This window comes from Ricinus communis, chromosome 3 (genome assembly GCF_019578655.1).
Source record: "Ricinus communis isolate WT05 ecotype wild-type chromosome 3, ASM1957865v1, whole genome shotgun sequence".
In the NCBI taxonomy this organism is placed as follows: Eukaryota; Viridiplantae; Streptophyta; class Magnoliopsida; order Malpighiales; family Euphorbiaceae; genus Ricinus; species Ricinus communis.
In genome coordinates, this window is record NC_063258.1 from 21755647 (window position 1) to 21768701 (window position 13055).

A 13055-nucleotide genomic window follows, 5' to 3' on the forward strand; every position below is an offset into this window, starting at 1 on the left:
CTTAAAAAGCTTTTCTTTTGGGTTAATTGAGTTTTGTTCGATTAGTTGTAAGCTTGTTTTGTTCACACGCTTATAATTCGTTTTATTGATTCACGAGTGTTCTATTGAACTTCAGAATTAATAAACGTTAAGAGGTTGTGAAAAACTTGTTCTTGTGATTACTAGAACAATTTGATTTAATTTCTATAAGGAATTCAATTCTTTGTGAGTGAAACACGTGAGGGAGTGATCTTTTCTTGTTTTTGCCTTTAACTATAAGAAGCCTCCAGAGTATAACACTTGATCACGTCCTTTTTTCTTAGTCTTTTGGTTTAACCATGTCATCTGAACCATCATTGACTTTGGAAAATTTAGCTTATACATTGAGAGATGTAGTAGAACATATGACAAAACAATTTTAAAAACAAGATGAAAAATTAACTAGGTTATTGAATGATATGCCTAAAACGTCTAAAGGGGATGGTTCTGATAATGACCAAGAAAGTGAGTCTAAAGGGTCTAGACATAATCTCCAACCCAAAATTGACACTAATTTGGGTAGCATTAAGATGAAAATACCATCTTTCATGGTAAGAGTGACCCCCAAGTTTATTTGGAGTGGGAAAAGAAGGTTGAAAGGGTTTTTGAATGTCATAACTATAGTGAGTCTAAAAAGGTTAAACTTGCCGTTGTTGAATTTTGTGATTATGCCGCCATTTGGTGGGATCAATTGGTGAGTGGTCAGAGGCGCCATGGGGAACACGGTTGGTTCATGGGATGAGGTTAAACGCATTATGCGTGAAAGGTTTGTGCCATCGCACTACCAAAGGGATTTGTACAACAAGTTACAAAATCTAGTACAAGGTAGTAAGAGTGTTGAGGAGTATTGGCAATCTATGGAGATAGCTATGATTAGAGCCAATATAGATGAGGATAGGGAAGCCACAATGGCAAGATTTTTGCATGGTTTGAATCGTGATATTGCTAACATAATTGAATTGCAGCATTATGTAGAGATGGAGGATATGTTGCACATGGCCATAAAGGTGGAAAAGCAATTAAAAACCAAGAGCAGAAGTGCTGCCCCTAGCTCAAAATGGAGTAATGCATGGAAAGGGAGCAACCAGCCCCCTAACAAGGGTCGTGAGGCATCAAAGGACATCAAGCCAGCCCCTAAATTTGATGTTAACACTAAACCAACGACGCAAAGTGACCTCAAATCAAAGAAAGCGCAATGCTTCAAGTGTTTGGGGTATGGACATATATCCTCCCAATGTCCAAACAAGCGAACCATGGCAATTCGAGGTGGTGAAGTGGTCTTTGAGAGTGATGAAGAATCCGAACCAGGTGAGGAGGATTACCTATACATGCCTGAGTTGGAAGAATGTGATGATGTGCAATTGGGTGAGGTTAGTAATGTACTTATAACTTTTAGAGCTCTTAATTTACAACCTATTGATGATGACGCTCAAAGGGAAAACATATTCCATACTACATGTAAAGTACAAAACCATGATGCTAATTGTAGTTTAATCATTGATGGGGGTAGTTGTACTAATGTAGCCAGTGCTATGATGGTTGATAAACTTAGACTTCCAACTATTAAGCATCCTAAGCCATACACCTTGCAATGGCTTAATGATCAAAGTGGGATTAGAGTTACTAAGCAAGTACGGATTGCATTTAGTGTAAAGAAGTATAATTATGAGGTATTATGTGATGTTGTTCCCATGCAAGCATGTCATATGTTGCTAGGTAGACCATGGTTATATGATAGATCTGTAATTCATAATGGTTGAACCAATGCATATTCTCTTGTAATGGATGGAAAATCAGAGGTTTTGGCACCATTAAGTCCTAAAGAAGTTTGTGAATTACAAAAAGTTGTAAAGGACCGAATGGAAGCATATGAGAAAGAAAAAAAGAAAGTGTGAGAGTGCATATGAAAAAGAAAAGGTGCACAAGCAAAAGGGGAGTTGTGTGGAAAATAATGAGGGGGGAGAGCAACGAGTGGTAAAAGGAGAGTTTAGCGAGGGTTTGCGCAAGAATGTGAGCAAAAGAACGGTAAGGCGCAAGAAAAAGGGGAGGCAAGCGAGAAAAAAGTGAGTTTCTTAGTTAGAGAGCGAGACATGAGAAAGGCTTTGAGTGAAAATAGGCAAGTACTTGTACTTATGTACAAGGAGACTTTATTTAACACTAATAATCTTAACTCTTCTCTTCCTAGTGTGTTTGTAAGTGTTTTGCAGGAATATGATGATGTGTTTCCCGAGGAGTTACCTAGTGGGTTGCCACCACTAAGGGGGATAGAGCACCAAATTGACTTTGTGCCGGGGTCATCCATTCCAAATAGACCAGCCTATAGAGTCAATCCGGAGGAGACCAAAGAGCTGCAACGCCAAGTTGAGGAACTACTAAGTAAAGGTTATGTTAGGGAAAGTCTTAGCCCATGTGCTGTTCCTGTTTTGTTAGTCCCTAAGAAAGATGGGTCTTGGCGATGTGTATTGATTGTCGTGCAATTAACAAGATTACCATTAAATATCGCCATCCTATTCCTAGGTTAGATGATATGTTAGATGAATTGCATGGAAGTGTTATCTTTACTAAAATTGATTTGAGAAGTGGCTATCACCAAATTAGAATGAATATAGGTGATGAGTGGAAAACAGCATTCAAAACTAAATTTGGTTTGTATGAGTGGTTGGTCATGCCTTTTGGCTTAACTAACGCACCAAGTACTTTTATGAGACTAATGAACCATGTTTCTATGCGGCGATATTGGTAAATTTGTGGTAGTATACTTTGATGATATTTTGATTTATAGTAAGAGCTTTAGTGAGCATGTTGAACATGTTCGGATGGTGTTGATGGTTTTGCGTGAGAATTCTTTATATGCTAACCTTGCTAAGTGTGATTTTTGCACAAACAAACTTGTGTTTCTTGGTTTTGTTGTTAGTAAAAATGGAATTCAGGTCGATGAAGATAAGGTAAAAGCAATTAAGGAGTGGCCAACACCAAAGAATGTTAGTGATGTGAGGAGCTTTCATGAACTTGCAAGCTTCTATAGGAGGTTTGTCAAGGACTTCAGTACCCTTGCCGCACCACTTAACGAGCTTGTAAAGAAGAACGTGAAGTTTCATTGGGGAGAACAACAAGAAAACGCATTTAATATGCTAAAGGACAAACTTACTTCATCTCCCATTCTTTCACTTCCTGGATTTTTCCAAAACTTTTGAAATTGATTGTGATGCTTCCGGTGTAGGTATTGGAGCCGCTTTTAATGCAAGATGGGAAGCCAATAGCCTATTTTAGTGAAAAGTTGAATGGAGCTAGCTTGAAATATCCAACTTATGACAAGGAATTGTATGCTCTTGTGCGTGCACTCAATGTTTGGCAGCATTATTTGCTACCTAAGGAGTTTGTGATTCACACGGATCATGAAGCATTAAAGCACTTGAAGGGACAGAACAAGTTGAATAAGCGCCATGCTAAATGGAGTGAATTCATTGAAGCATTTCCCTATGTCATTAAGTACAAGCAAGGTAAAGAAAATGTAGTTGCCGATGCACTATCTAGAAGGTATGCTTTACTTGCTTCTCTAGAAACAAAATTGCTTGGTTTTGAGTATATCAAAGACTTGTATGTTGATGACCACGATTTTGGTTCTATTTTTCATGCTTGTGAACATGGTGCTATTGATAAATTTTACAGACATGATGGATTTTTGTTCAAAGAAAAACGTCTATGCATTCCTATGTGTTCTATGCGTGAATTGCTTGTGAGAGAATCACATGAAGGTGGTTTGATGGGACACTTTGGTGTTCAAAAGACTTTAGATGTTTTGCATGATCATTTCTATTGGCCTAAAATGAAATCTGATGTGAATAGATTATGTGCTAATCAGATTGTATGCAAGCAAGCTAAGTCTAAATTACAACCTAATGGGTTATACATGCCTTTGCCCATACCTAATTCTCCTTGGATTGACATATCTATGGATTTTGTGCTTGGATTACCTAGGTCTAAGCATGGGCATGATAGTATTTTTGTTGTGGTGGATAGGTTTTCAAAGATGTCACACTTTACTGCATGTAGGAAAACCGATGATGCACAACATGTTGCTGAATTGTTCTTTAGAGAAATTGTACGCTTACATGGTATGCCTAGAACTATTGTCGTTGATAGGGACACCAAGTTTTTGAGCTATTTTTGGAAGACCTTATGGGGTAAACTGGGAACTAAATTACTTTTTTCTACTACATGTCATCCCCAAACCGATGGTCAAACTAAGGTAGTAAATAGAACTTTGTCACAATTACTTAGGACCATGGTTAAACGAACTTGAGAACATGGGAAAATTGTTTGCCGTGATGTTGAATTTGCATATAATCGTAGTATGCATTCTTCTACTCAATTTTGCCCATTTGAGATTGTTTATGGCTTTATTCCTTTGAGTCCTTTAGATTTGATTGCTTTACCTTTGAGTGAACAAGTGAATTTAGATGGTGCAAAGAAGGCTGAATTTGTGTTGAAGTTGCATGAGCAAGTGCGTGCAAATTTGGAAAGACGCAATGAACAAATCACCAAACAACGCAATAAGGGCCGCAAAAGGATGGTATTTGAAGTTGGTGATTGGGTTTGGGTGCACTTCAGGAAGGAAAGGTTTCCCAATCAAAGAAAATCAAAGTTGATGCCACGTGGTGATGGTCCATTTGAAGTAATAGAGCGCATCAACGATAATGCATACAAAGTTGACTTACCGGGTGAGTATAATGTTAGTGCTACTTTTAATGTTGCTGATTTGTCTCCTTTTGATTTTGATGAAGGCGTTGATTCGAGGTCGAATCCTTTCAAAGAGGGGGGGAATGATGCAACCAAAGATGCATCTAAGTCAACTAGCATGGATCCACTAGCCTATGGAGGACCGATGACACGAGCAAGGAGTAAAAGGTTCAAGCAAGCCTTAATTCTTACTTGGAGCATGTTTTGAAGATGGCTAATGATGGTGCTTTTAATGAAGATAACAACGCCTTGAAGATAGTGACATTAATTGCTATTAATGAAGCTTAAACTTCTGGTCATGGAACAAGGTGAAGGTCAAAGATCAGGGATCAAAGTCAACAGGCTTTCCTAGGGTTTCTAGAAGCATTGGGCCGCACATTAGGGTTTCTAGAAGCATTGGAGGTCTCACCTAACCCTAGGGCAGCCACCACTTATGCTTAGAGAAGGAGGCAGCCGCACATTAGAAGTCTTTTAGGGTTTGATTCTTTATTGCTTATCTCTTAGTCCTTTTTAGGGTTAGAATCATTTCAAAACTCTATAAATAGAGCTATGTATTTCGGCTAAAGGACATAAGATCAATATACATTTCTGAATGAAGTTTAATTTGAGTTGTTAACTCTTATTCCTTAAGGTGTTCCTTATTGAATTTCTTGAGATTAAATTAACTTGTTTGATTTAGTTTCACATCTACATGTTTGATCAATCAATTAACTTTTTATTAGTTTCTTGAGTTGTTTGAACATTCTTCATCTATTTATAACTAAAGGGCTTAGTAGTTCTATTGCTAAGTTTGTTAGTTCCATAATCAATTGCAAACTTTCAAGTTAGATCTTGGGGCGACAAATTCGAACTTATTGGTAAGGGTGCTTCCTCTTAAATAGGGAGAGCGTTTATCAGTTTGATTTTCTCACCATTACTTATCTTGGTGTTTGAACGTATCCGGTTCGAGTTCGTATCAATAAAGAACACAAAATAAAGATTCGATCAAAATCATTCGAGAATGATATCCATGCTCGATCAAATGATCAACTAATTAATTTCTTTGCATTTGTCCAAGCAATGGATTTGTGCCTATGCTTGCCGGTTATACGCGCTTTCACTTGACACCCATGCTTATTCTCCCCAAATAAAACCAAACCATCATCACTGAACAAAGATTAGAAAGAGTGGCACAAAAGAAAGGAAAGAAATCACAACTTCTTTGTTCTTCTCCGCATGGGCGTAAGGATCAAATCGAATTGATTTAGACACAAAAGAAAGGAACGCGAGCGATAATTCATATTTTTGATTTCCCACAAGATAGAAAACTGAAATAATAGCTCATTAGTCTTAAATATTCGGTTGCATGCAGTTTTTATGGTGCGACATCCCTCATTCCATAAGCTAAAGAAACTAGAAACTAAATACAAATTAATAAATAAAGAAAGAATAATAAATTAAAGTGAAATCAAGAACTAGGGAAGAGTTAACTGGTCCACCGTAGTCCCGTGATTCTATGAGCCAGCCTTAACAAAAACAAGGAGAAATGCGTGTAGGCCTGCCTAATAATACTCCCCGATCCAAATTACTTCATTGTATGCGTCCCGGACATCAAAACGATCGCGTTCCTGCTTTTTATTACGCTTGGATTAATAGAAAACAACATGATTTCTCCCTTTCGCGAGTGGATTTACGTCTCGTCCCGCTTGATTATCGAGCAACGCATCAACGGCACCGACCAAGCTTGTCAAACGCCTTCTCATGATTCCTTATATTAATCCTTGTTCCATTAGAAATCCTCGTGCCGAGAGGAACAAGGAATGATGGAGATCCCAATGGTCCATGTCCTGAATCTGGGCGCACCTCGATTCTCGCCGCTCACTCCTTCCTCCAAAAGATTTGACCGAGATCATTCGAGAATGATATCAATGCTCGATCAACTGATTTCATCTCATTCGAGAATAATATCAATATTCGATCAATTAATTTAATTTCCTTGCATTTGTCCAAGCAATGGATCTGTTCCTATGCTTGTCGCTTATACGCTTTCACTCGACACTCGTGCTTATGCTCCCCAAATAGAACCAAACCATCATACTACACAAAGATTAGAAAGAGAGGCACAAAAGAAAGGAAAGAAATCGCAAGTTCTTTCTTTCTTCTCCGTGACGGCTAGGTGTAAGGATCAAATGGAATTGATTAAGACACTAGGGTAGATAAAGAACACAAAATAAAGATTCGATCAAAATCATTCGAGAATGATATCCATGCTCGATCAAATGATCAACTAATTAATTTCTTTGCATTTGTCCAAGCAATGGATTTGTGCCTATGCTTGCCGGTTATACGCTTTCACTTCTCCGCACGGGCTGTAAGGATCAAATCGAATTGATTTAGACACAAAAGAAAGGAACGCGAGCGATAATTCATATTTTTGATTTCCCACAAGATAGAAAACTGAAATAATAGCTCATTAGTCTTAAATATTCGGTTGCATGCAGTTTTTATGGTGCGACATCCCTCCTATAGAAACTAGCCAAGCCATGAAAACTCCTAACTTGGCTAATGTTTTTAGGTGTTGGCCACTCCCTAATTGCTTTCACTTTCTCCACATCAACCTCGAGTTTAACTTTATCCATGCAAAAGCAAACTTTTTAAATTGGCATACAATTTTTCTACCCTAAGAATGTCTAGAACCCTACGCACATGCATGACATAATCATCAATGGACTTGGAATAAACTAAGATATCATCAAAATACACAACCACAAATTTACCAAGACACTCACGCAAGACATGGTTCATCAATCTCATAAAAGTACTAGGTGCATTTGTAAGCCCAAACGGCATAACTAACCACTCATATAGACCGTATTTAGTCTTAAAAGCCATTTTCCACTCATCGCAAATCAATCTTAGTAAACAAACATGCACCATGCAACTCATCAAGCATATCATCTAACCTAGGAATGGGATGACGATACTTTACCGTTATTTTATTGATTGCACGACAGTCCACACACATTCTCCATGTGCCATCCTTCTTTGGAACCAAAATCACTGGAACCGCACAAGGACTTAAGCTCTCACGCACATACCCCTTTGACATCAGTTCTTCCACTTGCCTTTTGATATGGAATCAGTCCAACAAGAGGTCCATCACACAGCTCAAGTGCAAGATAATGATGCTGCAGTCCATGCCTTGCCAGTGCATGAAAATGCTAAGCAAAGATCAGAACATTTCATGGGATTCTCATCAAAACAAACCTTTATCACTTGCCTTAATTGGATGGTTGAATAAAAGCTTGAAAAGGGGAATATTTGCTGCTCATTATGTTCAGTTTTTGTTGTTCATAAAGGTGGACGTTTTTGGAGTTATTCCTTACTCTATTTGCTGCTCATTATGTTCAGTTTTTGCTGTTCATAAAGGTGGACGTTTTTGGAGTTATTCTTTGTTTAATTTGCTGTTAGAATTTCAGTTTTAAGTGTGTAATAAAACCTTTGTAATCAGCCTTTAATAGCTGTTACAAAGATTTTCTTTATTTAGCACTTTTATTTGCTGTTTAATTAGGGATGTTACAAGGGAATGTAAATCCTTGTAGCTGGTCAGTTTTTAGGAGGAAGTTGAAGAGTTTATCTATGTCATGTAACTCTTCTAGTGGTTGAGTATAAATAGAACTCATGGCCAAGTGTTATAGGCATTGAGAGTTGAAAACAAATCTGATTTCTTTGTGAAATTATTCTAAGTGTTTTACTTTGTGTTTACACGCCCTTTTGCTCTTACTACTTAGTGTTTGAGAGTAGAAGTTTGAGAGTGCTTTACTTAGTGTCGTGTTCTTTTATTTGTTCCCTACCATTCAAAGTACTCAAACTCATTCCAAAAACGATCCTATTCCTTTTCCACATCAATTGGTATCAGAGCTTAGGCTTTGGAGAGTGTGAGTTTCGTACAAAAAAAAAACAGATTACGTTGCTGAAAACAGGTCTGAAGGTTTTGATTCGTATCTCCCTTGTTCCTGAAGATTTTTGAGTGTTTCTTGAGTTTAAATTGTTTTTCTCTTTGAGAGTTTTGTGATTGTAAAGTTACAAAATTTTTGAAGTCCGTTTGATATTTTTCTTGGTTGATTAAAATTGCACGCTATTGTAATGGAAACAAATCAGTCTAATTCTGAAATGTTGGCTGCTATCATGAAGCAACTTCGTGAGAGCTACAAGGAGACTTGAGGAAACATGAAGCTAGGATGGATGCCATTATGAACTATCCTTAAAGATGGGAGAACGTGTTGGAGACTTGGAGAACACAGCAAGCTCCGGTGGGAATCCTACCTATCAAATTTTCAAGAAGAAGATAGGAGTTTCAAATTGGAACTTCCTGAATTTGATGGCTCAAGTGATCCAGAAAACTTCTTAGATTGGGTTCAAGAATGGAAAGTGTCTTTGATTATAAAGACTTTGATGATAGGAGGAGGTGTAAGATGGCTGTCCTTAGATTAACAAAGCTTGCTGGGCTTTGGTATGACAATCTAAAAGCCAAGAGACGAAGAGAAGAGAAAGAAAAGATCGAGTCATGGGAGAAACTCAAGAAGAAAATGGAGAGGCGTTGGGTACCACGTGAGTATGAGCAAGATCAATATGTCAAGCTAACTCGACTAACTCAAGGCGATCTCAGTGTTGATGAGTATGTTCGTGAATTTGAGAGGCTAGGCTTGATGTGTGACTTGCAAGAGAAGGAGCCCTCAAGATTGCTCGTTTCACTAAAGGGCTGTCCAAACCCATCTCTCACAAGGTAGATCTTATGAGCTTTTCTACTTTTGATGAAGTTGTGACAGTAGCTAGGAAGGTGGAAGCACAAGTGAAACAGGAGAAGCCTAAGGCGAACACAAGTGGCGCCAAGACTCCATATAAACCATACATACCTTTTAGGAAGAGTGAGTCTTCTTCTAGCTCTTCTAAACAACTTTCTTCTACTAATCCTTCAAAGTTTCAAAGTGGAAAATCTAGTTTTAAGCAAGAAGGATTCAAAAGGACTTGTTACAAGTGCCAAGAACGTGGGCATATTGCTAGTGAATGCCCAAAAAGGAATATTCTCACAATTCACCCGAGTGAGGAGGATTCTTACAGCTATGAATCTGAAAGTAACAATGAAGATGTTGAGGAGTATGATGCGGAGGAGAATGACAACCCTCTTTGTGGAGTTGTTAGGAGAGTCTTACATTCCGAACCTCTCAAAGACATGCAGCAACGAGAGAACATTTTCCATACAAGGTGCAAGGTTCTTGATAAGACATGTGATGTGATTGTTGATGGAGGATCATGCACGGATGTGGCATCCACAAAACTTGTCAGTAAGCTTAAGCTTCCTCTTCGAAATCATGCTAAGCCTTACAAATTGAATTGGTTGAATAATGAAACTGGTTTGAAGGTCAAGAAACAAGCTTTAGTTTCATTTACAATTGGCAATTATCATGATGAACGTTGGTGTGATGTATTGCCTATGAGTGCATGTCATATTTTGCTTGGTAGACCATGGCAATTTGATAGAAATGCTGTACATGATGGTGTTTTTAATATATATACGGTTACTACCACGGGTGGAAAAAAGATTAGATTGTTGCCTTTGCCTCCTAAGGTTGAACCTATGGTGGAAAGGAGACCAAATTTTCTGATTTCGAGGAAAGAGTTCGAAAAAGAGTGTGCAATGGAGGGAGGAGGGTTTGTACTTCTTGTTAAACCCATTTCTAATGTTGTTTCCTATGCCACTAACTCTTTGTCTTTGAGTCATTTGCTTGAAGAATTTTCTGATGTATTTCCTAGTGATTTACCGAAAGGACTGCCACCTTTTCGTGGGATTGAGCATGCAATTGACTTAATCCCGGGAGCCCCATTGCCTAACAAAGCAGCCTATCGGTGCAATCCCGAGCAAGCTAAAGAGTTGCAAAGGCAAGTGGAAGAACTAATGGAGAAAGGTTATGTGCTCTTTTAGTGCCTAAGAAAGAAGGAACATGGAGAATGTGTATTGATAGTCGTGCAATCAATAACATAACTATCAAATATAGATTTCCTATGCCTAGGCTCCAAGATATGTTTGATGAATTGAGTGGTGCCAGAATTTTCAGCAAGATTGATTTGAGGAGTGGCTACCATCAAATGAGAATTCGAGAAGGTGATGAATGGAAGACAGCTTTCAAAACGAAACAAGGGTTGTATGAGTGGCTTGTCATGCCATTTGGACTTTGCAATGCCCCTAGTTCGTTCATGAGACTTATGAATGAGGTACTTCGACCTTTTCTCAATAAGTTCATTGTTGTATACTTAGATGATATTTTAGTATATAGCAAATCTGAAAGTGAGCATATGTTGCATTTGAGAGATTTATTTGAGAAATTTAGAACTCACAAGTTGTATGGAAAAATGGAAAAATGTACTTTCATGTGTAATAGTATTTCTTTGATCGAGCATTGATATCATTCTCGAATGATCTCGGTCAAATCTTTTGGAGGAAGGAGTGAACGACGAGAATCGAGGTGCGCCCAGATTCAGGACATGGACCATTGGGATCTCCATCATTCCTTATTCCTCTCGGCACGAGGATTTCTAATGGAACAAGGATTAATATAAGGAATCATGAGAAGGCATTTGACAAGCTTGGTCGGTGCCGTTGATGCGTTGCTCGATAATCAAGCCGGGATGAGACGTGAAATCCACTCGCCGAAAGGGAGAAATCATGTTGTTTTCTATTAATCCAAGCATAATAAAAGCAGGAACGCGATCGTTTTGATGTCCGGGACGCATACAATGAAGTAATTTGGATCAGAGTATTATTAGGTAGGCCTACATGCATTTCTCCTTATTTTTGTTAAGCTGGCTCATAGAATCTGTGACTACGGTGGACCAGTTAACTCTTCCCTAGTTCATGATTTGTGATGTGGAAAAGGAATAGGATCGTTTTTGGAATGAGTTTGAGTACTTTGAATGGTAGTGAACAAATAAAAGAACACGACACTAAGTAAAGCACTCTCAAACACTAAGTAGTAAGAGCAAAAGGGCGTGTAAACACAAAGTAAAACACTTAGAACAATTTCAACAAAGAAATCAGATTTGTTTTCAACTCTCAATGCCTATAACACTTGGCCATGAGTTCTATTTATACTGAACCACTAGAAGAGTTACATGACATAGATAAACTCTTCAACTTCCTCCTAAAAACTGACCAACTACAAGGATTCATATTCCCTTGTAACATCCCTAATTAAACAGCAAATAAAAGTGCTAAATAAAGAAAATCTTTGTAACAGCTATTAAAGGCTGATTACAAAGGTTTTATTACACACTTAAAACTGAAATTCCAACAGCAAATTAAACAAAGAATAACTCCCTATCCAATTAAGGCAAGTGATAAAAGTTTGTTTTGATGAGAATCCCATGAAATGTTCTGATCTTTGCTTAGCATTTTCATGCACTAGCAAGGCATGGACCGTAGCATCATTATCTTGCACTTGAGCTGTGTGATGGACCTTTGTTGGACTGATTCCATATCATTCTCCCCCTCTTCGAAAAAGTTTGTCCTCAAACTTTCATTATCAAGGTATGGAGTTAAATCCCCCACATTGAAAATTGCACTTACACCACCATACTCACTTGGAAGTTCAAGTTTGTAAGCACTTTCTCCAATCTTTTGTAACACACGAAATGGACCATCTGACCTAGGCATGAGTTTGTTTTTCCTAAGACTAGGAAAACGTTCCTTCCTCAAATGTAACCACACTAGATCACCCTTAGCAAAGGTAGGCTGTTTTCTTCTCTTGTTAGCTCTTGCCTTGTAAACTGCATTCATTGCTTCAATTTTCTCCTTAACTTGAGTACATGTTTTCTGAAATGCTTCCCATCTTTTTTTTGAATCAAAATGGACTAAGTCCTTTCTTGGCAATGGAACAAGTTCAACAGGAAGAAGAGGATTAACCCCATAGACCACCTCAAAAGGAGCACGACTTGTAGTTGAAGAAGGTGATCTATTATAGGCAAATTCAGCATGTGCCAACTTGATATCCCAATCTTTCTGCGTTTTACTCACAAGTCCACGCAACAAAGATCCAAGTGTTCTATTAGTCACTTCCGTTTGGCCATCAGTTTGAGGATGATGAGAAGTACTAAAAAGAAGCTTAGTACCTACCAACTTCCATAAAATTCTCCAAAAGTGACTTAGGAATTTAGAATCTCTATCTGAAACAATTGATCTTGGAACACCATGCAAACGAATGATCTCATGAAAATACAAGTCAGCAATTTTGGATGCATCATCCGTCTTATGGCACGCAACA

General features: G+C 38.1%; 1 pseudogene; it reads left to right on the top strand.

The window, feature by feature from the left end:
- The first annotated feature begins 2219 nt into the window (after positions 1-2219).
- Positions 2220-8961, top strand: LOC125369578 (annotated as a pseudogene).
- Positions 8962-13055: the final 4094 nt, after the last annotated feature.